This window comes from Eptatretus burgeri, chromosome 17 (assembly GCF_056783735.1).
Source record: "Eptatretus burgeri isolate ZD-2024b chromosome 17, Ebu_testis_v1, whole genome shotgun sequence".
Lineage (NCBI taxonomy): Eukaryota > Metazoa > Chordata > Myxini > Myxiniformes > Myxinidae > Eptatretus > Eptatretus burgeri.
Window position 1 is genome coordinate 41126460 of NC_140977.1, and position 27422 is coordinate 41153881.

The 27422-nt window shown below is 42.0% G+C and overlaps 1 protein-coding gene across 2 annotated transcripts in view; it reads left to right on the forward strand.

Moving 5' to 3' along the window:
• LOC147009860 (voltage-dependent calcium channel gamma-5 subunit-like) overlaps window positions 1-27422 on the forward strand; it is an 89094-nt gene that overhangs the window by 16738 nt on the left and 44934 nt on the right. The window lies entirely within an intron of this gene.

Here is a 27422-nt window from a genome sequence, read left to right on the forward strand (position 1 = left end):
ACACACACACACACACACACACACACACACACACACACACGTATATTTCAGTATTTACAATGGCGTTGTTGTTGTAGTTGGTGATGTAGAGGATGTCGTTGTTGTAGATGTAGTTGTTGTTGTTGTTGTAAAAACCTAGTTAAAAAATAACTCGTAGCGCACACATGAAATTCCCATTAGACAGAAGGAAGGATTCTAACTATTAACACATACTTTTAGAAATAACCGAACTACGTGGACTGCTGACTGTCCGTGTGCAGATGGCTTCCAAATCCGTAACAGAACTAACTTCTCAAAGCAAAATAAAAATATGTATATAAATAAATGGAAGGAGCACACATACATCAAAAACGACAACAACTACAGCCACAACACCAATTACATGTTTCTAAAAGATCCTTTTTCACATGTTTTATATTATCTTGCATCCTCATTGACACTCACAGACGGACATGCAATGTGTTTGTGAAGTACAACATGCTATCTTTTGATTAAACCCATCAGCAAAGCGACGGGTCGTATGATTGAAAGCTGGAATGCCGGGGTTAAGTAATCGAGGCGAAGGGAGGCTGACGATGAAAACCTGCAAAACGGTGGTCAATTTCTCAAGTCAAACATCAACAACACCATCAGCGAGGTGGCATCGAGTCGTCAGGTCGGGTATGTGGTGTAGCCAGGTGACAAGATTTTGGCCCAGTCAGGAGGTCGTGAAAGATTTGGTTTGTCTGATATGATGATGACCGCAAAGTGAATGTCGGTTTTCAGCCAATCCCAATTTACCTTTGTACGAATGACCTCTTTGGCCAGGGGAGAAACCATTTGAGGTTTGGATTCGATGTCTGCCTTGTCCACGATGGTTTAAAAAGACGTGGAGGACACATTAGTTAACATTCATTTCAGTTCAAATCACAATGTTTAACTCGTTTATCTTTGCAGTTACTCAAAGGAATGTGTGTAAAATTAAGAGGAAACAACCACTACTTTTTTTTAATAGTGCCAATTAATCCCACCTGCTTGTAATGTCGGCCACAGGAAGTACATTGGCCCAATTCTTAAATCAACCGGCTGGCCAGGCTTGATAATTCATTGTCAGTGATTTGGGAAGCAATTTGTAACTTATTCAGGGTGCCGGCAATAACTCGTCGTCTCTTCATGAAAGACACCATGACATCTTCAACGTAGACCAACGACCGGTGTGGACGGATGAGTCCTCCGGTTTAACGTCCATCCAATGCACGGGGAACTCGTCGATGTGAAACATGTGAAGCACCAGGATGACAGTTCATAGTTGTGTCGAGATTCAAACCCAGTGTAGATGGCTCAAAGGAGTGTGCATCTTGCAAACTTCCAAGCTATCCTACCAGGCCTCATTTTTAGCTCACCTGGAACATAGTTCAGGTGAGGTATTAGCATCGCATGGTCTCTGTCTGTCTGTCTGTCTGCATTGAAACAATCGAATCTTCTTCTCCGAAACTATACACACGATTACAATGAAACTTGACCACAACCTTCATCACCCACGACGTACCAAAGTTTGTTCAGGACCAAGGCCCCATGATGCCTTGCAAATAGTACCAAAAAGATTGCATATTAAGTGGGACAATTTGAAAGTGAAATGTTATTACGATGCCAGGATTGCTGCTTATGACTTCTCCAAAAGTATTCACCCAATTTGGATGTAACTTGGTAGGAATCATCTCTACATGGTGCTTTCACAAGATTCTTCAAACCATCGGCTAATTTACGTATTTTGTGAGTCATCCACGCCAACCAGTGGTTCCCTGGTTACCTTCGCATTCTGCGAAAGGTTATGTTTTGGTCGGCGTGTATTTATTTATTTATTTATTTATTTATTTGTCATCTTGTGATTCGTATAACTCAAAAAGTGTTAAACCGAATTGCATGAATTTTGGTGGGATGATTGGTTATTAGCCAGGAAGCATTCAATTAGATTTTGGGATCGTTCGGGTCAAAGGTCAAGGTCAAGGTCACGAAAAGGTCAAAATCGTCTTTTTACGATAACACGGTCAATTTTTATTCAATTTGCATGCAACTAACGCTAAAATGTTCAGAATTCAACGCCTCATCTTGTGATATGCAATATGACACAATGACGCCCATACTATTGTTACCGGTTAGGGGTCAAAGGTCAAGGGGGTCACGACCTTGAAAAATATGCGGTTTTTGTCATAACGCGGTCAATTCTTGTCCGCTTTACATGAACCCAGCACCAAAATGTTCAGAATTTAATGCCCAATCTTGTGACACAATGACGTCATAACACATGTCACCGGTTGGGGTAAAATATCAGGGGGGGGGGGGTCACGCCCTTGAAAAATATGCGGTTTTCGGCATAACTCAGTCAATTCTTATTCGATTTGCATGAAACCAGCATCAAACGAGATTACCTTCTCTTGTTGAAACGTTGTATTCACCGAGCTTGCGAGTGAAGACTCGCCAAAATGACGTGAGTTGATTGTTGTTTAGTCCGTAGCCCCCGAAAGTCGGAGGGGGGGTCATGACATTATAGATATGTGGTTTGTGTCATAAGACCATTCATATGAAACCAGTTCCCCACACTCATACCAAGAACAAAAGAAGTAGTGGCGGCGAAGGTATGCGCTCTATGAGTGCCCGTTCTAGTTCTACCCTGTTAAGCAAAGTGGCATTGCCCCTATTTTAAATTTTTTTTATATCAACCATCTTCAATCCATGGCCGAAATAATTTTGATTAGGCTGATTAACAGGCCTCACGTTAATTTCATTTTCAGAAGGCTTGACCTGCTCTGTGGCCCAGAACATTTGCTATTGGACCGTCACCTCTTGTGAGACGAATACAGCTTGATGAAATGGAACCCTTAAGTTTGACGGATGTTTGTTAACTCCACCACCGATTCATCGAAAGTGGACGGAGGTTATTTATTCACCCCTGTTTCAATGTCTCCGTCTGTCTATGTATCTGGGAGCATGATATCTCAAAATGTTGTGGATGGATTCAGACAAAACTTGGTGGACAGGTTGGGTGCGACAAGGACGAATTGATTAGATTTTGGTGAAGACCCCAATAATAGAATGTTTAAAGTGATTCTTCACCATCTTCTTCTTGCGTATGGCAGCTTCGCTGATGTAGTGCCCCTCGACCCGTATCATTTCATCGACCTCGGAAGGATGACAGGCTGAGTCAACCCCTGGTGTATTAATTCAGCGGCCAACGGGGATTGAACTCAGGACCCTAGGATCCCAAGCCACCACCCTAACCACCAAGCCAACACCAGGTTTATTCTTCACCACTGAGAGATCGGGCAAGAATATACCGATATGTGGCATGATATCTCAATAGGTTGTGGATGGATTCGGACAAAACTTGGTACATGAGTTGCTTAGGTGACGAGAACAAGCCAATTAGATGTTGATTGAGGTCTGGACGCAGATCCTGCCTATCAGTGCAGTGGCGCTACAAAATGTAAACTGTTCAGCCTATACGTGCCTTCCTCGTGCCGTTCTCGTTTAATTTGCTTCATCTATTCCTCTCTGTTTTCAAATAGTGGTGTTGATCTGCATCAGCGGACAGGTAGATCGATAGGCTTTATCGACTGAAGATTTGCAAAAGTATGCAAACCACCACGGGGAGCAAAGCAACGCAGTTTCAAACACCAATGCTTCATCGGGAGCCATGAGAGAGCCTGCGTCCACTTAACGTCGTTGTTGAAATTTTTTTTTGTCTGCTGCTGTGAATATAAATCACGATGTAGTTTTACTGATATTGTTTTGTGGTTTTGGCCACATTATATCACGTTATTGTTCGATTACATTTTATCAAGATTCATGTTTGATTTGGTGATTGCGGTGTCCACACGCAAACCCATATTATGTTCAGGCGGTTCGGTGTGATGTCGAAGGCCACCCAGGTTTCTGGACAGGTTTACATGACCGTGACAAACGAAGGTTGGCAATGCTGCCTGCTTTCTATTTGATTGGAAATTGCAAAATTATGGACAACAGCAGAATGCTTACAATGTGAGTCGATCAAAATGGTCCAGGGAAAAGATTTTAAAGTGGCGTAAAATGAGGAACCCCGTATTTGTGACCATCTAGAAATTGTGGAGCGTTTTGCCTCGCGTATGCCATCAACGACCTTCATCTCGATGAAAATAGAAGGCTGTGATGCTGATCGACAACAAAGCACTCTCTCACATCTGACGGACACGGGGCTCCCGGTTCCTTTCAAAGTTGTTGACAGCAAGGACCTTGGAAACCAGAAACTATTCTGATGGGGGGGGGGGGGGTTGCATCATTGTTGCTGTTATTGTGGGGCATCTCTTTGTCCTCAGTGCATCATTGTTGCTGTCATTGCGGGGCATCTCTTTGTCCTCAGTGCATCATTGTTGCTGTCATTGCGGGGCATCTCTTTGTCCTCAAGGTTGTTTCAGTTCGGGTTTTGCAGGCACGCATTCAATAACAGGTCAGTCCACACAGCCCCTTTGCCAGGTCATTGTTTGCGTTCATGACATTTTTGGTTTTTTAAAATTGTCTTTCCTTCTTTATTCATTCTCTTTGTTTTTCTTCAAATAATACATGTATTTTTTTTTCTTCCCTCCTTTTTTCATGTGCAAAGTCAAAGCAAGTGGAAGAGCTAGAACAATGAACGGATCAGGATGCAACAGAACAAAAGGAACAGTAGAGAGAGTTATGGGGGGGGGGAGGTTGGGAAAAACCAACAGCAGAGTTAAAGGATAAAATAGAAAATAGAGGGATTTTGAATCGTGACCCAGCCAGGAAGAGTTGGACCAATAAAGGACGTGAGGACAGAGAGGTAGGGGAGGTCACATGGGGTGGACGAGATGTATGCAGAAGCAAACTTTCAGGAAGGAAAAACTGGAAATTTGGAGGAAGGTGGACTTGGGAGGGGGGGGGAGAGAAAGGTGGTGGGTTAATGGGGGTAGAAAAGATCATGGTTTTGGATGGAGGATGGTGGTGAAGACCTAGAGAAAAGAATGATATTGAAGAGAATGTGGAAGTTTTCCCCACAGGTGGGGGAAAAAAGATGAACGAATGAGTGGAGCTGAGAGATTATTCTAGATTTTGGGAGTTTCACCAAAAGGGGGTTGATGGTGGACCATGTGCTCCTTGCAGAAACTTGGAGTGGGGGGTGGGGGTACAAAGCACGGATAGAGCAGAGGGTACAAAGCCAGGAAGGAGGTGGTAGAAGATGGACAGTCCACTGACCTGTCTGTAATCGGAAAGTGAGAGGCCCATGGGCCATTCCTTTCTTTCCTTCTCTTTTTTTTTTTTCATCTTCATTTCAAATCATTCGAGCGAGCTTATGGAGTTCAATAATCTCGTGAAATGTTCAACTAGCTTTTTACAAGTGACGTCTGTTTTCTTTTCTCGCTTTGTCTATCAGGCCAGTTGCTTGGACTTTCTTCTTACCACCGATGCAGTGCAAAATGGTAATTTTACCAGAGGTGGATTAACCAGAGAGTTGGTGTCAAAGCCACCCAATGCTCGCCTGTTTATACATTTATCGTTTTTAAAAGACAAGTCGAATAATATTTTTTTTTTATAAAGAATTGCATTGAAGTCTGATCCAAATAATTTTAAAGCAATATATGTATTTGTATTTTGTAATCAGTAAACTAGTACACATATTGAATGAATGGTAAGCGTCTTGTATAAACAGGCGAGCATTGGGTGGCTTTGACACCATCTTACGTTGAAATTAAAAAAAAAAAATTAAAATCATTTGTTAATTTCAACTTCATGACACCAATAGTATACCCCAAAGGAACCTCCATGCCAAATATCAGCATCCTAGTACACATATTAAATGAATGGTGAGCTTCTAAAAAATAACTTCCACCAAAAACTTTAACGTTGATTTGCTACAAAAAAAAGTTAAGTTTAAAACATTTGAAATTATTTTTTTTATTTCAACTTCACTACATCAAAAATATACCCCAAAGGAACGTCCATGCCAAATATCAGCATCCTGGTACACATATTAAATGAATGGCAAGCTTCTAAATAACTTGCACCAAAAACTTTAACATTTTCTCGCTCACGCTCACGCTTACGCCGGGGGTATCGCTATAGCTTTCTGTTCTTCGAACAGGCGAGCTAAAAACGAGTTGAGTTAAATTGTTTGTCATGTTTTTTTTTGTGATGTTGAAAAACACCTCGTTACGTACGCTATGCCATATATTGTGTACTTGGCATCCAATTGTCTATCTGTCAGACTGGGATTCAATTTCAAATAGTCTGCTGGTTGCATCATTAGTTACATTAAGTTTTACTGCTTATACACAAATGACCTCAAAGATCTGGATTGGAATTTGCCATAATTTATTTTGCAATAACAGCACATAATAGCGGACTCCTTTTAAGATGTTCTTTGAGATCTGTAATGTCGGCAGGAGAGATATGGCAGGTGGAACAGCTGGCTTAAAGTTTACTTGTATGATGAAACACCATTTTTTGCATTGTTCCAAAGGGAAGGAAGAGGCGATTGTAGTCTGCCTGTTATAACGCTATCGAGATTCAAACCCAGGTGAGATATCTCAAGAGGGGAGTGTATGCACCTTTGGGCTATCCAATCACCTCTTTGGGCCAGCATTGGTTACCTGCAGGGTTTTTTTTTCTGCCTCTGCTGATGAAGTACGTATGTTTGTCTGTGCTAATTTTCTCTGTTTTCTCTGCAACTGCTCATCCGATTGACACAAAATTTTCACCAAAGGTGCGACCACTCATGCAGAATATTTATTGATCATTATGACATCATAGGTCATGTGGGGGTATCCCTGTGTCGTAAGAGGCGACCATGGTTGCGTCAGGAAGGGCATCCGGCATAAAACATGTGCCAAATCACTATGCGGATCAAACGGATGATCCGCTGTGGCGACCCCTAACGGGAGCAGCCGAAAGAAGAAGAAGAAGAAGAGGTCATGTGGTGTCGCAGCCACGTTGATAAAAAGGAAAAACTGTGGACCTCTATATCTCTATGCCTGGTGTTGGCTTAATGGTTAAGGTGACGGGCCTTGGATCCGAGGGTCCTGAGTTAAAATTCCGCTCGGCTGTTGAATTAATACCAGGTGGGGTTAACTCGGCCTGTCATCCTTCCGAGGTCAGCAAAATGAGTGCCAGCAAGCTGGTATACTGTGTCGGAGTGGCGACCCGTCCAGGATTGTGTCCAATAACCAGGAGACTGCTTAGGCAACACCAACGCTCTGCACAAAGTATGGTCCCAATGGATGGAGTGGATACGGATCCAGATCTGATAATTTTAAAAGCGATTCTTCACCATTGAGAGATGGGATGAAACCGATATATAGCACGATATCTCAAAAAAGTTGTGGACTGATTTGGATGTGTGACAAGGACAAATTGATTCGATTTTGGTAAAGATCCAAATCCGGATCTGGATACGAGAATTATTTAATTTTAAAAGTGATTCTTCACCGTTGACAGATAGGGCCAAAAACGACATGGTACTGTATAGCATGATATTTCGAAAATGTATTGGGCCTGATATATTCTTGTGGATCAGACATTACGTGGCGGAGGTATGCGCTCTACCGAGTGCCCTTCTAGTTTAACTTGCAAATATGAATAACCGAGAGAATCTCTTCAAGTAAGCATTATTACAAAATGTAAGCTCCAGATTTGAAAATATCAGCATTTCCGACTGAAAAAAAGTGTCGATTTGTCCAATTCGGACATTGCACAAGCGTTTCCGGGTGCAGAGTTGTATCGAGTGCTTGAGTGCTTTTGCCACGTACCGAGCTGCACAGTACAGTTTGTGTCCTGATCGGGATGTGCAGTCGACAGTTAATACAAGGTTGATGCACGTATACAGCACACACGGACGTGGTGCATTTGGGTAGATTTGGATCTGTACGGACTCTCCGCGGGTGTTTGGACATGCCATGCCTGTTTCGGGTGTTGTGGTTGCAAAGTTTCATCCCGTATCTATTGGAGGTTCTTTCAGGTTTTCCTTTGTCCTCACGCCTGTTTCGAAAGCATTTGGTTATCGGATTTTCTATGTTTGTCTTTGCGAATTTCAAAGCAAAATATATTTGATAGCTCCCGATTTCCGAGTCGTTTGCAGTATTAACGTGTTTTCTAAATTACCGAGCCAATTTTTTTTTTCCCACCCGTCACACAACTGTTTATAAAGATTAATGTTTGTGAACATCTCCCCGAAGCGTCTATACAAATGCAACGTTGTTATTCGGTGAAAGCTACTCGAGATTTATGGGTTGTATTCAGTAAGTAATGTAGTTGGTAATCACACCGACTCCAACCTGCCGATCACTGAAAAATTGCTGATATTGGCCAAGCGTGCGTGTAGATGTGTGGTGTGTGTGTGTGTGTGTGTGTGTGTGTGTGTGTGTGTGTGTGTGTGTGTGTGTGTGTGTGTGTGTGTGTGTGTGTGTGTGTGTGTGTCTCTCTCTCTCACCCCCTTCTCGCATCCCTCCCTTCTGTAGTCGAGCAACGTTTGGTGAGGCAAAGCTCTCCCCACTTCCCCTACCTCTCTCCTCTCCACTCTCTTCCTCTCTCTCCCTCCCCTCCCTCTTCCTTCAACCTCCCTTCTTAATACCCCCCTCCCCCGTCAGCGAAGCGACAGGTTGTATTTACTAATTATAAATACACAAATGCTGAAAATTATGGTCAAGAGTGGGTGATTGCACTTTCTGTGCAATCACCCTCTCGTGAACAGGCCCTCGCTGCTCTGATGGTTGGCAGCGAGTGCCCTGGAAGCAGTCTGGGAAACAGAGTGGCACTTGTATATGTGAAAGAATTGCGTTCCTGAGCTGGTGGGTTGCCCAAATAGCTCAGTTGGCAGAGCACTGGTATGATTTGTTCGATAACCTGGGTTCGATTCCTGGTCTGGTCCAGTAATTTTTCCTCCATATTGTTGCGAATCTGGAAACCACGATCGCACTCAACATTCAGGTCCTTTTAGCTCAGTTATCTCGGTAAGTACGTGTTCTATAGGCAGCTCACCTTCCATTGTTTAATGGGTAAATATATGTAAATGTGCTGTGATTCATTTTAATAGTTATAGTTCAGTCAGAACAACACAAAGAAGAACGGCCCTCACGCAAAGAAGAACGACCCTCCCCTACAAAGAAGAAGCAGAACCCCACCCCCCCCGTCCCGTCCCGTGATTCAACAGCGTAAGCAGAAATGACGGTTGGGGCGGGGCGGCTGAAAGCGAGGTAGACAGCCCCCACCCGCGGTTGCGCGGGGGGGGGGGGAGGGAGGCGGCGCAAGAGGGCGAATGAGTCACGCCGGAAGCGAGGCAGGGCTGAGAGGGATGAGAGGGGGATCCTCTGGTTAGTCTTGGGTTAGTCTTCGGTGAGCCTTCGGGGTTCATCGGGTTCGTGTTCTGGTGGCTTTTGTTCTGCTTGGTGGAGTTGGTTGTTCTGCTTTGTGGCCTCATATTGGCTCGGCTGGCTCTTCTTGGTGCGTGGAGCTCTTCGCGGTCTCTGCTTGGTTCCCGGTTTGGTGCGATTTCTTGGCCTCATCTTGGTCAGTGGTTCTTCGGGAAAGCGACGCATCGGGTCAGGAAGAATCAGCGCCTCGTCTCACCAGCACGTGGTCCGGAGCACGAGGGGATCCGCCAGAGCTTGGAAAGGGATCGCGGCTCGCGGTGATTGGATCCAGCTCGCCCACGCTGGTGCCCGGTCCAAACAGCTGGTAGACCACACGAGGTGGAAAGGTCCCAGATAGACCCTGGGCTTCAGCTCATCTATCCCTCCGAGCTGAAGTCCGCATTAAAGGCATCAGCCACCATTTATTGAGTGTGTGTGTGTGTGTGTGTGTGTGTGTGTGTGTGTGTGTGTGTGTGTGTGTGTGTGTGTGTGTGTGTGTGTGTGTGTGTGTGCGCGCGCGCGCGCGCATCTGTGTCCGTGGGCCCGTCTAACAAGTAGAAAGCTGTTAAGTGCTTTGTGTGCTGTACATATTGCATTGCATTTCTGATATTCGGTATAGTTCTGCTCTTTTGTGTTGCCTAGCTCCCCATTATTACTGTATAAACTAGAACGGGCACTCATAGAGTGCATACCTTCGCCGCCACTACTTTTTTTGTTCTTGGTATGAGTGTGGGGAACTGGTTTCATATGAATGGTCTTATGACACAAACCACATATCTATAATGTCATGACCCCCCCCGACTTTCGGGGGCTACGAACTAAACAACAATCAACTCACGTCGTTTTGGCGAGTCTTCACTCACAAGCTCGGTGAATACAACGTTTCAACAAGAGAAGGTAATCTCGTTTGATGCTGGTTTCATGCAAATCGAATAAGAATTGACTGAGTTATGCCGAAAACCGCATATTTTTCAAGGGCGTGACCCCCCCCTGACATTTTACCCCAACCGGTGACATGTGTTATGACGTCATTGTGTCACAAGATTGGGCATTAAATTCTGAACATTTTGGTGCTGGGTTCATGTAAAGCGGACAAGAATTGACTGCGTTATGACAAAAACCGCATATTTTTCAAGGTCGTGACCCCCCTGACCTTTGACCCCTAACCGGTAACAAGAGTATGGGCGTCATTGTGTCATATTGCATATCACAAGATGAGTCGTTGAATTCTGAACATTTTGGCGTTAGTTGCATGCAAATTGAATAAAAATTGATCGTGTTATCGTAAAAAGACGATTTTGACCTTTTCGTGACCTTGACCTTTGACCCGAACGATCCCAAAATCTAATCGAATGCTTCCTGGCTAATAACCAATCATCCCACCCAATTTCATGCAATTTGGTTTAATACTTTTTGAGTTATACGAATCACAAGATGACAAATAAATAAATAAATAAATACACGCCGACCAAAACATAACCTTTCGCAGAATGCGAAGGTAATAAACCCCAATTATTAAATGTATCAGCTCATTTTGTGTTTCTTGTATTGGCTTGACATGACGTGTTTGAGGATTAGTGTTCGTAACTTGTTCATTTGGTCCGGCCCGATTTTGGTAATTCCGCTCAGTTATGCCGGATCCGAGTCGGCGATTGCGACTCGATTCGGACAAAGTCGGCCGAGGGTGAACTTCCCCGGTAGCTGGACCACGTGGGTAATTAGGTAAATTGAAGTTGGCAATCAACCCTACCCCACGTGGTCTATCCATTGGTGAAGATCGGCCCGATAGGGGACCCGTCAGTTCCGGAGTTATCCGGGGCGACGACCTTTACATTTCGGGCGATCGGTCGAGCCGGCTCGCGGCTCTATCTTGTGGTCATGCTCACGGTCGACGTCCCCGGCCCCTTAACAAAATATTTATGATGATGGTTCTATCCTGTTCAGTTCTAATTGTATTACAACACCAAGTATGGCAGCGAAATCGGCCCCACGCACACCCTCCTGAGTACTTCTGCAAACATACTTTTTTAGAATCCTTAAGGTGTCCTATTAACATTTTTAGATGTTAACAAGAAAATTTGGTTGGTATTGGGGTCTATTTGGCTGCCATCTTGAATTTTGACATGTCCAATTATCGAAAAACAGAAATTTTCATAACTTTTGAATCAAATGGACTAGAAACACAAATTAAGCATTTATTCTGCACAATTATGGCACAAGAAATTTAACCAAATCATCATTTTTAACATTAGATGATATCTCTAATGAGAAAATAGAAAAATGTCCTATTTCAGCATAATATATATACAAAAATTAGTCATCATCATCAAGGTAATCTAACAGTTCCCCATAGTCATAGACACCAGCTTCATCTTCTTCCTCTTCCTTCTCCTCAGGGGTGTCCAAGAGGTCCACCAGGGAAGGGGGGGGGGGTGGGAGAATTGGACCACGTGACCACACAGGTTCCAGGAATCCATCCATCTTCATCCAGCCATGATCATCCTCTGGTTTGGGAAGTTCATGCATGGGCACATGGGCATGCTTCCACTGGCCAACCATGTAGTTGACCCTGTCAACATGAGGAATTAGGGAGTCTCTGCGTGGAGGAAGATGAGAAAGTTCAACCTTTGACTTGAATGTCAGTGTTTCCTCTGCACCATACATCTTCTGCAGCATCTATGTGTGCACTTCATCCACACCAGGGATGCGAGGATAGCCACACATCAGGCAGACGAACTCTTCCAGACAGTCATACAGCTTGTCTTTCACCCTCCAATATGTGCCCAGCTGCTTGAATGCTGCCTGGAACCTTGGGTACTTTTGGAGTTTCTTCAGTGGACCAATCTTTCCTTTGCCTTTGAAGGTACTGGTACAATCTTCTCCAGTAAAACAATAGAGACCCATAAGTGCTGTACAGTGGTCACGTCCAAGTGTGTGAGCAACAGAAGTGACATCCACAATGTGTCTCTGTTTCCCAACACCTGTATGGAAAACAAAACAAAACTACATAAAAAAATGTAGCTCAATAGATCCCTTACTTGAAAAATTAAATAATTGTCTATCCTCTCACCTGTCTGAAGGTAAATATTGAGCTTAACGTCCAAGGAATAGGGCAGAAGTCGGAAGAAGATATCTGTGTCAGGTGTGCGGATTACAGCACTCTTATAACCAAGCTCCACAGCGAAGTTGAGATAGAGGATCACATGAGTGTCTCTCCTGATTTGACATCAAGCTGTGGATCTCTGATGCTTCAACCTTGCCATCTTGAGATGTCAGCTCACAGGCCTTGCCCTGCACAATGAGCACAGCAGGCGAACATCCCTACAGTCTTGAATCTGCATCTCTGCTGCTCCAGACCCTCAGAAGAAGATCACACAATTGTCTTTTGTTTTCATCATTCTGGAGAAATATGTTCACATCTGGGGGTTTTCTTGTGGCTGGCCCATCAATGTGCAGCTTCTGTGACAAACCACGGCATCTCCTCTCCTGTTGTGCTTTGACGGAGTCTTTGAAATACGAATTAGTTGAGAATACTTTCAAGTATTGATCAAGTACTTTCAGATACATTGCACCAAAGCTAGATGGCAAATCCTTTAGGCCATGGATAAGATTTAGGAAGAGTTCTCGGAAGACTGACAAACATGTCACAAGGTTACAAAATTTTACAAGGAATGACCATTGCTGACACAGTTATCAGGAGCCAGTATGCAAGGCCTTTACAATATGAAATAAGAGTTACAATGTTGTTGGTCAGTTTATACATGGCAATTCACCACCATGGACCCAACATAAGGCAGATATATGATTCCTTAGGCATGTTTGTTCATGTTTTTTCACCATTTTGAGAAGTATGACCCATAAAGCATGATCAAATATTTAAAATGATTTTATAAATAAATTTACGTCAAAATTATATGGAACAAGTCTGGAGACGGCGCTGGTTCACGAGAGTACGCCACGGGCAAACTGGCGGGAATCGGGAAAAACGTAAATGACAAAAGTTGTAGTACTCGAAAAGCACTACTTGCATACCAACTTTCATTCGAAACAGTTGAAAACCCTAGGAGCTCGATGCCCAATTTATTGATTTTTTTTGACATTTTCTAAGTTTGTGACCTTGTGACCTTGACCTTGGGACAAAAATGAAGAATCGAGCTCCGTGGGGCTATGCAGGTGCCATTGGGCTGACGAAACACCAAAACCCCTGCCAGATTTGACAAACCCCCTCGGAGAAGATGTAACTTGAAACTGGCTACCCCCTCAAAACACATGTTTGTTGGGCGTGGCTCTGCCCATAATGGGCGCAGCACACCCATTCTCAGGAAAACACAACTAGATCATGATATAAACCTCCCACCCAAATTTTATCAGGATCGGATCAAAACCCATGGAGCTATGCTCGGGACAGACAGACAGACAGGCAGACAGACAGACAGACAGACAGACAGACAGACAGACACACACACACCCATAACGAATATAGTGGTCACTTACTGACCCGTGAACCAATAGATGTTTCAATTGTATTTCCAGCATGTTTGGTTCAAAAGTTATGAAAATTTCTGTTTTTCGATAATTGGGCATGTCACAATCCAAGATGGCAGCCAAATCGACCCCATGACCAACCTAATTTTCTTGTTATCATCTAAAAATGTTAACTAGACACCTTAATGATTCTAAAAAAGTATGTTTGCATAAGTACTCAGGGGGGTGCGCATGGGGCCTATTTAGCTGCCCTACTAACCACCTGTGGTTTTTAATAGCGGATACGGGTATGTCCCCCCACTCGGGGAAGACCCTCTCGTGAGCAGGCCCTCGCTGCTCCAATGGTTGGCAGCGAGTGACCCGGAAACAGTGGGGGAAAGCGAGTAGCACTTGTATATGTGGAAGAATTGCGGTCCTCAGCCAGTGGGATCCTGCCCAGATAGCTCAGATGGCAGAACACTGGTATAGTTTGCCAGAGGACCTGGGTTTGATTCCTGGTCTGGGCCTGTACGTTTTCCACATATGTTTATGACATTGCATGATACAATTTGATCGTTAAATGATAAGTCTTCTTCTTCTTCTTTCGGCTGCTCCCATAAGGGGTCGCCACAGCGGATCATCCGTATGATCCGCATAGAGATTTGGCACATGTTTTACGCCGGATGTCCTTCCTGACGCAACCCTGGTCGCCTCTTACGACACAGGGATATGGTACACCTATTTTAACCAGGGTATACACTGGCCCAGTATACTGGTACTCATTTCGCCGACCTCGGAAGGATGACAGGCTGAGTCAACCCCCTGGTGTATTAATTCATTGGCCCAACGGGGCTTGAACTCAGGAACTTTTGGATCCCAAGCCGCTGCCCTAACCACTGCGCCAACACCAGGCTCGTTAAATGATAAGTAAAAGAGTGTAAATGGTTATTCTTCAGCAGACTATAGCAATGTTTGTATTTGCTTTCAAAATAAAGTTGAAAATGCACATCAACTGTCTGTGCAATCATTCCAAAGAATACATTGTATAAAGCAACAGAAAATAGATGAAATTTTGTTGATATTAATACACCACTCGTGTATTCACAAGGTGCCAGGTCTGAGTTATCCACCCTTGCTCACAGTTGGCAGTGTCTGTGAATGTCAGATATATTTCAGGCAATGAGGCTTCATCCATAATGAGGTGACGGTGTTTCTGCCTCATTCGGTTTCTCTGACAACAGCATTTCACTGACAGCCTTTGCCAACAGCATGACCTCCATTGCCTGTCTGACATCCTTCTCTAACCTGTCGAAATGTTCATCCTCATCACTGATTTTAGCATTCATCGACGTCAAGTTGGCTGCTGCCTGCTGCCGAGCATGGCTGGACTGTTTTCAGTAACAGTTTACTTGGCTAGCATATATATATATATATATATATATATATATATATATATATATATATATATATATATATATATATATATATATATATATATATATATATATATATATATATATATATATATACATATACATATACATATACATATACATATACATATACATATACATATACATATACATATACATATACATATACATATACATATACATATACATATACATATACATATATACATATATATATATACATATACATATACATATATATATATATATATATATATATACATATACCGGGCGTAGTGGCGCGCGCCTGTAATCCGGCGACTCGGAGGCTTGGGTTGGAGGATCGCTTGAAGACGGGGGCTCTGCACTGGGCAGGGTGTAGAGCAGCCCGGAATCATGGCGAAACCCAAATCCTGATCCCTGTGTCGTAAGAGGCGACCAGGGTTGCGTCAGGAAGGGCATCCGGCGTAAAACCTGTGCCAAATCAGTATGCGGATCATAACGGATGATCTGCTGTGGCGACCCCTCATGGGAGCAGCCGAAAGATGAACAACAACATATATATATATATATTTTTTTGTATACCTTGGTCGAGGCTCGTATGAGAGCTAACACACAACTCACAGCAAGGAGGCATGAGACAAGAGGGGCGGGAGTGGAAGGGACAAAACAGTGGGGAACAGACACATTAGGTGAACTGTGGAAGGGAGAGGGATGGGGATGGGACGGGGAACATGGCGAAGAGAAGATGGACATTTCAGGGACTTTCAGGAAGGAAAGCAGGAGAAATGAAGGAAGTGGGCTTGGGTGGATTATCGGGGGAGAAAAGATCGAGGATTTGGATGGGGGAAGATAAGAGGTGGTGGTGAACAGCTGTTTTGAAAGCCTGGAGGGAAGAATGGGAAAGAATAGAGTGAGGAAGTTTATTCCAAAGGCGGGAAAAAAGAGGAATGAAAGAGTGAAGATGAGCAGTGATTCGTGATTTTGGTAGTTTTACCAGAAGGGGGTTGTTGGCGGACCTTGAGCGCCCTGTGGAAATGTGGTGGGGACAAATCGCAGAGAGAGCAGGGGGGGCAAGGCTGGAGAGGAGTCGGTAGAAGACAGAAAGACCACCGACCAACCTGCGGTGATTGAGTGAGAGGCCCAAAGACTCAGCTTCATTGCGGGAGATGCCGATGATCTTAAATGCCCTGGTTTCAACAGCGTGAAGCCGAGAAAGGTGGGAGGCAGGAGCACCAGCCCAGATGGGGAGAGCAGTACTCCATCAGGCTACGGACAAAAGCTTTGTAAGTGGTCAGGAGCTCAAGAGGGCCGAGGAAGGACTTAGCACGACGGAGGATTCCCAGTCGGCGACTGGCTTTTGAGGCGAGGTTGGAAATGTGACTTTCCCAGGAAAGGTCATGGCAGATAGTGAGACCCAGAAGCTTGAAAGAAAAGACTTCTTCCAGAGGATTGTTGAGAAAGTGGATGGGGGGGTTTTGTAAACGGTCCTTTCGAAGAGACATAGTGAGAGCGTGAGATTTGTCTGGATTGAAAGACATGTTCCACGTGTTGGACCAGTTTGTGATTTTATCCAGATCTGCAGTGAGTGAAGAAGCTGCTGCTTGCCGGTCTGAGGGATGACAGATGGTACGGCAGAGGGTGGAATCGTCGGCAAAGAGAAATAGAGGATTTTCCAGAGAGTCCGAGAGATCATTGATGAAAACCAAAAAAAGAACAGGGCCCAGAACGCTACCTTGAGGAACTCCAGCCTGCACAGGAAGAGGGGATGAAAGAACTCCATTTAGGGCCACACGTTGACTGCGACAGGAGAGGAAGTCTGCGAGCCATGAGTGGAGATGGCCTTGAATACCATGGGAAGAGAGTTTGGTGAGTAGGGCAGGGTGCCAGACTGTGTCAAAAGCACGTGATATGTCCAGGGATACGGCTCGGATTTCCTGTCTGGCATTGAGGACCTCCATCCATTGATGGGAGAGCAGTAGCAGCATATCCAGGGTAGAGTGACCTGGTCTGAAACCAAATTGATGATTGGAAATCAAGCCATTGGAGAAGAGGAAGGATTTCATGTCTGAAGCGATGATGGATTCCATAACCTTGCTGATGATTGGGAGAAGGCTGATTGGTCTGTAGTTGCAGGGATCTGTTTTTGCACCTTTTTATGCAGGGCAGTGATGTTAGCAGATTTACAAACAGATGGCAGATGACCTTGGGAAAATGAGAGGGTGAATAGAACAGAGAGAGGGTGAGCAAGAGCAGAAGAGCAGGCTTTGAGGACATGTGGGCTGATGCCGTCTGGACCGGTTGCAGAATCTGACTCGAGGTTTGAAAGCAAGCTCTCCACCTTGTCAGGAGAAAAGGATACAGAGTCCAGGGACAGTTGGGTGTGACTGGGTAAAGTGGGTAGAGATAGTGATGGGTTTAGGACACAAGATTTAGCTGCAAACACCGAGTTTAAACATTCAGCTTTATCACGTGTGGAATCGGCAGTGCGGCCATTTGAGGTAAGGGAGGGGATGGAGGGGGAACATACACCAGAAACAGATTTGATTAAACGCCACCAGGATTTTGAGGAGGGAGAGAGGTTTGAGAGTTCAGACTTGAGATGAGAAAGATGTTGTTTTCTGGCTCTCCTGAGGGTAGATACACACTTGTTCCGAGCTTTGTGGAAAGAACTGAGATTACCCTCTGTTGGGTTTGCTTTCCATGAGGCAAAGGCAAGTTGTTTCAGGACAACTGCCTCGCCACAAGCTTCAGTAAACCAAGGGCGGGAGGAAGGGTAGGACAACTGAACACGAGAGGGGATAAATCTGTGCATGAGGGAGAGCAAGTTTCTTTGAAAGAATTCCCAGGATGAGTTGATGTTTGAAAAAGTAGTGATAGGAGACCAGTCTGTAAGTTTGATGGCTGCTCGGAGACCCTGCCAGTCGGCTTGAGTGAAATGCCAGACTCGATGGCGGTGAGGTGGTTCTCTGATAACAGCCAGAGAGATGTCCACTTTGACAAGGACGTGGTCAGAAGAACCGATTGGAGCGAAGGAAGAGCAGCAGATATTGTCAGGGAAATTTGTCAAAATCAGATCCAGAAGAGATGGAGTACCATTGGTTGAGATCCGGGTCGGGAAGTTGACCGATTGAGTCAGTCCCAATGAGTCGCAGAAAGCTTTTGCTGAGGTGCCATGACAGGTGAGAGAGGTACCCACACCGAGCCAACTGGCGTGATGACAATTGAAGTCACCACATAAGAGGAAGAGAGAGTTTGGATGAGAAGATAGAAGATGGTCCATGTTTTCTGATAGTGAGGTGTAGATGGAGTCATCACTGTTCGGTGGACGGTACAGTCCACATATAAACATGAGGTGGGAGTGGAGGGGAAGCCGAAGCCAGAGGTATTCCTGGGGGTGTGGGGGAGTGAGAGCAGTGCATGGAGAGTGAGGAATAGAGTCTTTGATGAAGAGAGCAACACCTCCACCAGGACGAGGCTCAGGTCTGTCATACCGTAAGAGGGAGTAGCCAGGGAGAGATACTTGGGAGTCAGACACGTCTTGGGTAGAGGAAAGTTTCTGTTAGGCAGATAATGTCTGGTTTGTCAGTGGAAACCTGTATGGAAAGATCTGAAAGGTTTGAGCGAAGGCCCCGAATATTTGAGGTCCACACTTTTAATGAAGAGGAAGGGGAGGAGGCTTTGGGTGCAGGAGGTGGAGTGGGAGGGGGAGGGTAGGACAAGGGACGAGGGGGGCAGGTAAGGAGGGTTGCTGAAGGAGTGTGGGGTATTGCAGAACAGCGAGGGGAGGGGGCCGAATGAGGAGGAGAAAAGGCTCTGTGGTGCTGGGGAGAGGGGGACAAGAGACAAGGAAGAAGGCAGTTGAGGATTTGAGGAGGTGGAGTGAAGAGATGGAGGTGAGAGGGCAGTGGAGGGAGGCAGGTTGGTGGATGAGAGGGGGGCAACTTTGAGAAGGAAGAGTGAGGGGGATGAAAGGTGGGAGAAAGGTGAGGGGGGTTTTTGAGAGAGGTGAGAGGGAGGCTTGGAGGGAGAAGAGTGGGATGGTTGCTTTGAGAGTGAGAGTGAGGGGTGAGGGGAGTGAGTTGGCACTGAAGTTGGAAAAAAGAATGGTTGATGGAAAGCGAGCATCCATGGCAAACTGTGGTTTTTAAAAGTTTTAGGTCAGAGATGCGATTTAACACAATTCTTGATGGATGCAATGAAGGCGAATTCAGAGCATGGAGAGAAGAAGCGCTGTAATAGTTGGATTTTTTAGGCAAGGAATGAAGGAGAGGTCGAAATGAGAGCAGTCTGTTAAAATAGCAGAAGAGTAGTGCATTGTGAAACAGTAAAGAGTACCACATGTGTGAGAGAGGAAGATGAAGCATTATAAGATCGTTTTTGTAGTTAAAAATAATGTATGAGAGAGTTCAACAGATTAGGTCATGGAAGTGTAAAAAAAAAAAAAAAATCGAGGAAGAAGACGAGGAGGAGGTTAAGAGGAAGAAGAAGAAGCAGAATCGGGAGAAGGTGAGCGTGTTGTTGTTGGGTATATATATATATATATATATATATATATATATATATTTTTTTTGTTAATATTAATGTATGAGAGAGTTCAACAGATTAGGTCATGGAAGTGTAAAAAAAAAAAAAAAAAAAAAAAAAAAAAAAATCGAGGAAGAAGACGAGGAGGAAGTTAAGAGGAAGAAGAAGAAGCAGAATCGGGAGAAGGTGAGCGTGTTGTTGTTGTTGTAGGGTATTTTTTATTTTATTTTATTTTATTTTTTTTTGAGATAAGAAAGAGATTAGTTGGGAGAATGGGGGATGTTTGGAAAGTGGGGAGGATCAAAATTGAAGGTAATGGGGAGGATAGAAATTGAAGGTAATGGGGAGAAAAAACAAAACAAAAAAAAACGATCGAACACCGAGTGGAACCGGTAGGCCTCAAGCCTAGGCCTAGGCCTCAAGCACAGGTAAGAACGTCGACAAAAATACTCACAAAATAGCAGGATTTTTGAAACAAAACCCAACTAGCAACACACAGTAACATGTAGGTGAGAAAATTAAACAGTTAAAACGGGACAAATAACAACCGGAAACTTAGCTTTGAGAACGTCAGCAGGGAGCCCCAAAGGAGACCTCTCGCTGCTCTAAAACCGGAACCGGAAGTCGATCATATATATATATATATATATATATATATATATATATATATATATATATATATATATATATATATATATATATATATATATATATATATATATATATATATATATATGATCGTGTCCTGTCATTGGTTTGGTAAATAAATGTCCATAACTTGGGAACCACTTGTCCGATTAATATCAAACCTTGAAAAGGCACATACTCAGGTCCCCAGCAATATACCTGGCAAGTTTCAAATAGATCGGACCAGTAGTTGTCGAGAAACAGTGGTCACAGACAGACAGACAGACAGACAGACAGACAGACAGACAGACAGACACACAGAGATTGCTGGAATTATAGATAGATAAAATTGTGGGTTCCAAAGGTCAAAGGTCATGTGCCCTTCAATTGAAAATCTTTGTTACCGCGTAACGTGTGAACCACTGAAGAGATTTCAACCAAACTTGGCACAAGTATGGACTTCAACACAAAGATGAACTGATTTGATATTGGGTTGAGCAGGTCAAAGGTCATGTTCCCTTTAAAAATGATTTTGTAGACTAACTCGAGTTCGAAGAATTTGATGTTTCTTATATCTTTTCTCTCTCGCACTCTTTTTCATGTGATCTTTATTTTTCCATGTCACCTTTAATTGAGATCAAATGCAACAGTGGGTTGACATGTAACAGGTGAAGTCATATCTATCAACGCATTCATGTCAATTATATTTTATAGTTTTACGTTGTAAGGCCTATAAAGGAGCTGTATTTTTATATATATATATATATATATATATATATATATGTATATAAATATAATATAAATATGTATGTATATATATATATGGACTCTTCTGAGGACAACCAGGGATTAATTCCCCTGAATGACAAGCTGGTGTCTCAGTACCCGTGGCTGCAACAATATAAATATACACGGCCAGTCAAAAGTTTTAGAACACCCCCATTTTCTAAGTTTTACAGAAATTTAAGCAGTTTAATGTTTCAATGTACTCTAAAGTTAAAGCAAAGAACAAATAAACAATTGCAGATAAAAAAGAAATCATGGAATCGTTTTGTTGAACAAAATTTAATCTAAATTTTTGACTCATCAAAGTCGCCACCTTTTGCAGAAATAGCAGCCGAACATACTCGTGGCATTCTTTCCACAATGGAAATCAAATATTGTTTGAAAAGTTCTTTCCAACACTGTTGCAGAAGTTCCCACAAATGTGTTGCACTTGTAGGTTGCTTTGCTTTCACCCTTCTGTCCAGTTCATCCCAAACCAACTCGATGGGGTTTAAGTCTGGAGACTGTGCTGGCCATCCCATGATTTGAAGCCTACCGTCTTGTACTTTTCTTCTAAGGTAGTTCTGATAGCCTGGATGTATGTTTTGGGTCATTATCTTGCTGTAGGATGAACCCCTGACCAACTAGGCGTAGACCAGAGGGTATTGCATGGCGCTGCAAAATGCTGTGGTCGCCCTTTTAGTTCAGGGTGCGAGTCACTCTGTGCATGTTGCCAACTCTGGATCCACCAAAAGAGCCCCAGATCATCACGCTTCCTCCTCCATGTTTGACAGTTGGTGTCACACACTGAGGAATCATCATTTTGCCGACTCGACGGCATACAAAAATCCTGCGTGATGAACCGAAGATTTCAAATTTTGATTCATCGGTCCATCAGACCTTCTTCCAGTTTTCAGTAGTCCACTGGCGGTGCTTCATGGCCCAGGCAAGCCTCTTTTTCTTATTTTGCCATTTTAGCAATGGTTTTCTTACTGCCACTCAACCTGTCAAATCTGCAGCTCAAAGTCTTCTCTTCACAGTTGAAACTGAGACTTCCTTACTTCGACCAGTGTTTAGCTGTGCTTGAAGCTGCTGTCCTGTGAGCCGCCTATCGCGCAAGCTGTTGACTCTCAGAAACTTGTCTTCTGATTGTGTTGTGGCTTTTGGTCTGCCAGACCTCTTCCTATCAGTTTCCTCCAGTTTCCAAGTGCCTTTTGATGGTGTAGGAAACTATACTCACTGACACCTTGGCTTCTTTGTAATTTCTCTAAAGGAAAGACCAACACTTTTAAGGGTTATAATGGTCTGTCTGTCTTCCTTTGTTAATTGTCTTTTTCTCGCCATTATGATAACAATGTACTACTTCCTGCAGGGCAATATTGTCCAAATAATGCTTCAGAGGGTGCAGAAACACAGTCTGTTCTAACACTGCTTTTATACAGACAGAGGGTTTGTAACTAATCAACAAAAAGTTGGGATACATGTCGGAATTGTTTGCATCAACTTTCAAGGCTTAATTTACTTCCATTGCTGCAGAACAGCTGCAGTTGCTAACCTATTACTTGTTCCCTAAAAAGGGCCTTTTTTAACGACTATGAAATTTCCATTATTTTTCAGTTTTTGGTAACCTAAACTTTTTTTAACCTCTCACAGATCACCGTTTAGCTTTGTGCCATTTCAGGTTATTCACTGAACTTGAACTGCTTAAATTTCAGTAAAAACAGGAAAATGGGGGTGTTCTAAAACTTATGACCAGAACTGTGTGTGTGTGTGTGTGTGTGTGTGTGTGTGTGTGTGTGTGTGTGTGTGTGTGTGTGTGTGTGTGTGTGTGTGTGTGTGTGTGGTGTGTGGTGTGTGTATGTGTATATATATATATATATATATATATATATATATATATATCTTCTTCTTCTCCTTCCTTCGGCTGCTCCCGTTAGGGGTCGCCACAGCGGATCATCCGTGTGATCCGCATCGTGATTTGGCACATGTTTTACGCCGGATGCCCTTCCTGACGCAACCCTGGTCGCCTCTTACGACACAGGGATATGGTACACCTATTTTAACCGGGGTATACACCGGCCCAGTACAATGGTACTCACTTCGCCGACCTCGGAAGGATGACAGGCTGAGTCAACCCCCTGGTGTATTAATTCAGTGGCCCAACGGGGCTTGAACTCAGGACCTTTTGGATCCCAAGCCGCTGCCCTCACCACTGCGCCAACACCAGGATAATATACATACATATATATATATATATATACATACATACATATACATACATACATATATATATATATATATATATATATATATATATATACATATATATATATATATATATATATATATATATATATATATATATATATATATATATATATATATATATATATATATATATATATATATATATATATATATATATATATATATATATATATATACATACATATATATATATATATACATACATATATATATATATATATATATATATATATATATATATATATATATATATATATATATATATATATATATATATATATATACATATATATATATATATATATATATATATATATATATATACATATATATATATATATATATATATATATATATATATATATATATATATATATATACATACATACATATACATATATATATATATATATATATATATATATATATATATACATATATATATATATATATATATATATATATATATATATATATATATATATATATATATATATACATACATATATATATATATATACATATATATATATATACATATATATATATATATATATATACATATATATATATATATATATATATATATATATATATATATACATATATATACATATATATATATATATATATATATATATATATATACATATATATATATATATATATATATATATATACATACATATATATATATATATATATATATATATATATATATATACATACATATATATATATATATATATATATATATATATACATACATATATATATATATATATATATATATATATATATATATATATATATATATATACATACATATATATATATATATATATATATATATATATATATATATATATACATATATATATATATATATATATATATATATATATATATATATATATATATATATATATATATATATACATACATATATATATATATATATATATATATATATATATATATATATATATATATATATATATATATATATATATACATACATGTATATATATATATATATATATATATATATATATATATATGTATATATATATATATATATATATATATATATATATACATACATATATATATATATATATATATATATATATACATATATATATATATATACATATATATATATATATATATACATATATATATATATATATATATATATATATATATATATATATATATATATCACACATACACCAGACTTAACTTCAAACAAACACAGCCACTGACATTGGGGGAATTGAAGTCACTCTGGGTGCTAGTGACACCATCCTTTATGACGACGTCACTCTCACGGCAACAGCGCTTTACTACGCCTTGACCTCGGAAGATCAGATGGGCCTTTTTCATGACCTGTGACAGTGAGGCGTCAGGAGAAGGCATCACACCTGCCAAAAAAGACAGATGACAGCATTGTTGTACCACATGGCTTCTAGTCAAAATTTCCAACATTGTTCAGAGTTGGTGTTAATTGGAGCAGAAATAGATGCTGCAAATCTGCACCTGCCACCTACTAATGAAACGCAGTGTTTATATGTATGTGATATTTATATATATATATATATATATATATATATATATATATGTATATATATGTATATATATATATATATATGTATATATATATGTATATATATTTATATATATATATATATATATATTTATATTTATATATATATATATATATACATATACATATACATATACATATATATACATATATATATATATATATACATATACATATATATATATATATATATATATATATATATATATATATATATATATACATATATATACATATACATATACATATACATATATATATATATATACATATACATATATATATACATATATATATATATATATATATATATATATATATATATATATATATATATATATATATATATATAGTTGCGGTTCAACAAAACCGCATTCCTCGAAGACAATGGCACCCAACATACAGTGATCCCCAAGCAGTTATTTCATTAGTCTTCGTGCAGTTAGACCTTCTCCTCATGTCTAGTGGGTTAATGGGATGAAGTGCATTGCATGGGTCTTCTAGTTAGGTCTAGTAACTATTATATCTCTGTCTCCTATTCTTGTTTCTACTTCAACCCTTTCCTTTTAGCCATGGTCCAAGCAAGCATGCACACACTCCATGCAAAATGCAATGAGTAATAAGCATACTGCGATGCCTCCCATGGCTTGGAACCACCACACTCCCTCCATTAAACACTACACACTATACCGCACATGCATCACGTGCCATTATTTCATTCAAATCTGCGTGCCAATTTCTAACCTGCATCTCACCTTGCTTCATACCTCGCTCACCAAACCTCACCACTTCAACCACAAATGCCTCCCACACATGGGAAAAATATTTCCGCACCCCATCGTACCTCTGCATAACCACAATTTGCCACTTCACAGAGGAGTGCTGCATGACTCAGACTGTCCTCAGACCACGCGAAGCGGGGCCGAGCAACAGATGTTCATCGCTCGACTGCATCTCACCGGGGATGTCCCGGGTGAGCACGAGGGATTGATACAACCCTCATCCAGTCGCCAGAACACAGCAAGGCAGGGGCGGCGAGGAGGAGTAACGGGAAGGGCAATCTGGGAGTTTGGTACGAGGCCCTGGTGTGCATTTTGGATCATGAGAGGGGGCCCGTGGGTGATAGGTGTGCATTGCTATTCGGCATTCAGACTTCACTCGGAGCACGTTCAGGGCCAGGGTGTGGGCTCATACCCTATGTTGAGTCAGGAGCTCAGGGCCGTGTCGAGCCGGACGGGTGACTGAGACCGTTTCCGGCCCCGGATGCCTGGCAGGGTGTGGCTAGGACCGCTGTGGCTCAATAGAGAAGCAGGATTTGGGTCACAGCACTTAGCTTTCAAGTAGCCACCCCACCTTTCGCTCGGGGCTTATAAAAGGTGGAGAGCGGAGCTACTCGCCCTCTTCTCTGTCCTCCTCTTCTTCTCTGCTCCTCTCGGCGCTTCGTTGCCTCCCCTTTGCTGGCTCTTCATTTGCTGTTGGTGTGCGATTGCGAGGATGTGCTTCTTGAGGACCAGTGCAGAGCGCACGTTGCCACGAGTCCTGGCAAAGTTACTAAGCCGGAGATAACGCGCCACATCTCAAGGTGAGAACACTCAGGCGGAGCGTCCCACGGAGGTACACGCTTCACGAACTGACCTAAATATGACTAGTTTAAGGACCTTTCACCTCACACAGCTTTTGTCCTCTCTCTCTTTCCACCCCTCTATCCTGTCTCCTTTAGATGCACAAAAGAGCATCATTACTGACTCGCAATCCCATTTTCCTCTGGCACGACACCGCACCCCCATATTGCCCTACACCACACCTCCCACTCCCTCACCTTAGACACCACCAGTATTCCTCCCTCCTCCGTCTCCCTAAGCGTACTGGGTTGCGTTGGTCTGTCGACCGCACCAGGTATTGCAAGGCCGTGTATCCTCATCTTCTCTTTTTCTCTTTGGGCTATATCTAATCGTGTGTGTGTGTGTGTGTGTGTGTGTGTGTGTGTGTGTGTGTGTGTGTGTGTGTGTGTGTGTGTGTATGTGATGGTGCCTCTCCTAGTTTAAGCTAAGATTGTAGAAGTTCTAACAGGATAAGTCTGCTCTGTGTCTGCTTTTGTAAGATAGCTGGCCTTTTGTCGCACCCCACAAATTCCTTGCTATACGCTGCTGTACATACGAATAAACCCAATTTACTGTGCCACATACCTTTCACAAATATACCTTTTACTGTGCCATTGTAAATAAATGCTTGTGTATAAGTGTTCCCAGCTCGTGTTTGTCTTTTCCTTCATTGGTCCAGCATGGTTCGTACTCTAGTCTAGCTGGGGCGTTCTCCCCCAACGATCTATTTTCGAGCTGGTACGTTTTTGGCAGTTATGCTCGGCTGCATCTGATC